This window comes from Punica granatum, unplaced genomic scaffold (genome assembly GCF_007655135.1).
Source record: "Punica granatum isolate Tunisia-2019 unplaced genomic scaffold, ASM765513v2 Contig00421, whole genome shotgun sequence".
Taxonomy (NCBI): Eukaryota; Viridiplantae; Streptophyta; class Magnoliopsida; order Myrtales; family Lythraceae; genus Punica; species Punica granatum.
In genome coordinates, this window is record NW_022204336.1 from 5619 (window position 1) to 10140 (window position 4522).

Consider the following 4522-nt stretch of genomic DNA (forward strand, 5'->3'; position numbering starts at 1 on the left):
AAAATTTTGTGAGGGGTAAAGAGCACCAATAAGTGAAAAATAACCTATTTCATTATCTTTCATATTTCTCTTTCTCTCATATTCAAATTTTCATGTAATTAACTCATAACTAACTTTTAAGCACTTGTTTAATTAAGTTGTAAACAAACACAACCTAAGTTTCGAAGTAGTTTGTTTCGTTTTCCTTTTGTGTTATGGCTGACAGAATCAATGAAGAACACAGCATATGAGGGGAACATTGATTCGTTTCCTGTTTTAACATAAAAAAAAATGATTGAAAAAGACAATATGCGAGGGAAACAAAAAGATGGTGGTTGAAGATGAGGATCACATTGAATTATAGATAAACTAAGGTCGTTGTGAGGAATCTCCTTTTTTTTTTCGTTATAAGTGAAATCTACTTGAAGTCGGTAGACATTGTGCAATGAAATAGAAATTCTAATTTATTTATAATTTATAATCTATAATCCTTAAGAAAGAGTGGAGCTCATCCAATTGTTTCTTGATTTTTTTTTGTTTTCTAATATAGAACACCCCTGTTCAGGCAAAATCTTACTTTGAAGTGCCCTTACAACCAAAGGTCACATACAGTTAGCTATACGTTTGTATCCGCCAAAACACATTTATCAACGAAAAACTAATGGATCCCAGCCATTCCAATACACACTTCACGTTCGTCCTCCTTGTCGGGCCTTCACTCACAGACAACTGCTACTGTATTTGATTCATAGAATTCACGCCCTTTTTCGAATTCAGCCCGAACATTATGCTTTCTGCTCTGCCACCCATCAGAGCTCCGGCCCTCTCCGAGTTCTTCCACTAAAACAGGTTGGTGCTCTTGCGCCTATCCTCCAATGGCAGACCTCTCAGGCGTGCGATCCTGCTTTCAGGTACCACCCCATGACACCCCTTCTCCTTTCCTTCCAAGAGGACGCACAACCGGTTTCTTCAAGCCTTTTCAGCACTCTCATATAGCATCCATTCCCTTCTTTCCTGTCTCGGTCAAGTCTTTTATAGTAAAGTTCTAGAAATTGGAATGTTCTCTCTTCTTTTTGCTCTGCTTCGGCTATTCCTTAATCGTTCCTCATTCTCTGCAGTCCATCCTCATTTGTGCGCCTCCGAAGTGTTTGTGGAAATGCCTGTGCACCGTTGTCCCCCTTTCCTTGGCGCCCGCACTTTGTCACACCCTTACTGTCTGGCAATTTCATAGTTATGTAGGACATTGTTTTGTTCCAATAAAGTTATTGCTTCCCACCACCCATTTTCCTCTGCTATATTATGTTGTGATTTGCAATCCAAAGCGAATAAAAAAAAATCACAAGATTGCAAGATGTTTTAAATTTCAATATGCTTGCTTATTTCTTTTTCGAGCATCCATTCTTCCAAATGGTAATGATAAGGAGTTATCTCCTCCGTTGGCCTCTGGTACAGTCTCTCCAGTCTCAAGCAGCCTGATGTTTATTCTATCATTTGGGACATCTATATTTTTAGGAACCAATGTAAAATCATATCTTTTAAAAAAAAATTGTGAGGAGAGTAGACCTGTTATTTTAATGAATTGAACTTATCAACAAACTTTTGTATTTAAACTATATTCAAGGGATAGGAACTCAGCTGCATCTCACTTGCACTGTTGATTTCGTTGTCGTTCATTCCAAATTCGTTGTTACATGATATTCCTTTCAGGTAAGTATCATCATTGACTTGTGCTTGTTGTGTCAGAGTCCAAATAAGCCAATACTTCTTCGGGCTTTGAGAGAATGTAGCAGTGTAGCACAATGGAAGAAAAGATAAGACTTTGTGGGACCAACTTTCTGTTTTTTCGCCTTCAGGAGACCACTACTATTTCATAGAAGAGTTTGAGATTCAACTTATTGGACCTCACCTGAATTTATATAGCCACTGCAATACTTTACAATGATATTATGTGGAGCAGTTTTGAGCCATGCACTGGGGGTCATGGCAATCCCCCTTAATCATAGCATCTTCTTACTTAGTGTTTACTTGTGCAAAGAGAATCCAAAACTTGTGGGGCTCTCTCTATTCCATCTCTCGAGTCTCAAAGGAAACCCTCCACCCCTTCAGACTCCATCTCTTGTTGACTCTATATGTGTGGCCACCTGATATCTATGAGGATTCACTCACCCCGGATATAACATCCCTTTTTATTGTGCCTAAAGTATGTATGTGCTGACATTTCACGTGTTTTTATTAATGGTTTCTATGCAGCTAGCCAATTTACCCTGAAAGGAAAATGAGATTTGGTTCTCTCGTGCGAAGGCGTTCTTTTGGTTCGTAAGAAGGAAGAATGGATCATCCTTTGTTTGGCACGAGATGATAAAGAGAGAGCTTCGTTTATCGAGGGATAGCGGATTGACAAAGCTCTTGCAACTAGCGGATTATCTTGAAAAGAATGTTACCTTTGTTTCAAAGAGCAGTCATTGGTTAAGCTTTTCAACTCACATGTGCTGAGCCTGAAGAATTGCAGCGATTATGGTAGTTGAGGTAATGAATTTCAATTTTATATTTTTGCAGCTTGGAAAGACCACTGACTTGTCAATAAATATATCACATCCATCAATGTTCTTGGAGCCCATTGCCGTCTCCAGAAGAAAAATTAATGGCGTAAGCTTTTCAATTGTGCTCCAAATCAAAGACTGCCTCATGAATGAGAACTTTGCTTGGAGAGTGTAATCGACTCATTTGAATCTTTTTCTCCCCATCTAGATAGAACTTTGATGCAGACTCTGCAGCGGTTACCAAGCATCTATTAAGAGATTAGATACCAAAAATTGGGAAGAACTTGAATATAATTTTTTTAATACCGGTCATTCCACATCCTTCTTGCATTTACTTGTCTTTTTCTCGAAAGTAATTTGAGGTTGTTTATTGAATTCTACAAATTACTGCATGGTTTTCTGGATGAATGATTTTTGAGGTTATCACCATTTTCAAGACTCCAGCACTAAAAAATGCGATCTCTCTTAATATCCTTTCTTAAATAAAAAAAATAAAAAAAATCAGAAGATGGAAAATGATTCATGTATATTATACTTTGTTGAAGAACAGAGAGTGGGCTTACTTTTTGATGTTTGCTAGTTCTCCAATCTCAGGTACTACTCGATTTCTTGAAGTAGTTGATTTGATCCATAAGTATATCTAGGTTTGATTGAAAGCTCATAATTTCATAGCACAGGTACCATAGTCATGATCCTTCCTTAAAGTGGTTGTTTCCTTTTCTTTGCCTGAGATATGAGATTATATTTGAGATCAAGAACATTTAGAATTCTGTGTCATTCCTATAAACTTGGAGATGTTATTATTTATTCGGTATCTTAAACTCAGATTTCCTTTTTGTATTTCTTGTGATTTAGGTACTGTGAAGCTGATATGAGAACCAAACAAACGACTTATTGAAGACAGCATGAAATTTTATGTCACAGAAATTTGTTTGGCTATATAAGAATGTATTAATAGATACTTCATTTAACTCTTTGTTCTTTCGTCAATGGCCAAAAATATTTAACGTGATTTATTTTTCATGGTGCATGACTTAAATGTTTATTTAGAATATACAGATTAAAGAATGCGAAAATACAATGGTTGTTCACTTATTGTGCTTTGTTTTGTGTTGTAAAATATTATTTGCTTTTCTATTAATCAAGGTTTCACTTCTTCTTATAAAGAATAAGAAAACAATTGAGGGTTCGCCATTAATCTTTTTTGGCTCATGTACTAAAAATTGAAGTACCATACTGATAGGAATATATAATTGGTAAACTTCTGCAGATACAAACTTTACCCTACTCATGGTTTATCTTTTACTAAAAAGAGTAGGTGTATGCTAAAATACAGTTAACATATTTACATTCACACATTTATACCAATGGCTCAAAATTCAATTGGAGAGCGCTATAGGATCAGAATTTTTTCTTAATTATATTTTATGTTGAAGGTATAACCTGATAAATAGATTTATAACAGTGAATCTCTGTGTTCATCAACATTTTTTTTTATAGGTGTTCACCAACATATTTGGTTTGCTAAAAGTTGTTTTTTCTTGCAATGTTGCTTCAATCATGAGCCAAAGTTGAATTCTTTAAACTATCCTTTTATTCTGCGAACCCCCCCCGGTTACGTAAGAGTCTACATTTTAATATTACCAATATCAGTTTAAAATATTAGCTGGACAGATTACTTAAGTAATGTAATAAATAAATTTTCTTAGCGCATCGTGTTATATGAAATATATATCATTTACACCATATTAGTTTTGATAATATAACAATATATTAAATTAACGCGTGCACGGGCAGCGCATGTGTTTTTCCATTAGTAGTTGTTGTTGTTATTATTATTATTATTATTATTATTATAAAAAAGTGTAGTTCATTATTATGTTTCTCGATTTTTCATAATTTTTATTTTGCCCTTCATTGTATCTAGACACCTCTTATAAAATACTAGTTTTGCTCATTCAATGTATGTGGACAATCCTGTAATCTCCATTTCACACTTTTAA

At 35.1% G+C, this 4522-nt stretch overlaps 1 long non-coding RNA gene across 5 annotated transcripts; it reads left to right on the plus strand.

Annotated features, from left to right (window-relative positions):
- The first annotated feature begins 408 nt into the window (after positions 1-408).
- LOC116190332 lies at positions 409-3542 on the plus strand. 5 transcript variants are annotated; one of them, XR_004152648.1, is made up of 3 exons: positions 409-890; positions 1098-3196; positions 3375-3542. It is a non-coding gene; the product is annotated as an uncharacterized LOC116190332 (long non-coding RNA). The 5 variants fall into 5 exon arrangements; XR_004152649.1 differs by having other exon boundaries at positions 413-890; positions 1098-2505; positions 3114-3542; XR_004152650.1 differs by having other exon boundaries at positions 414-890; positions 1098-2505.
- The last annotated feature ends 980 nt before the right edge of the window (positions 3543-4522 follow it).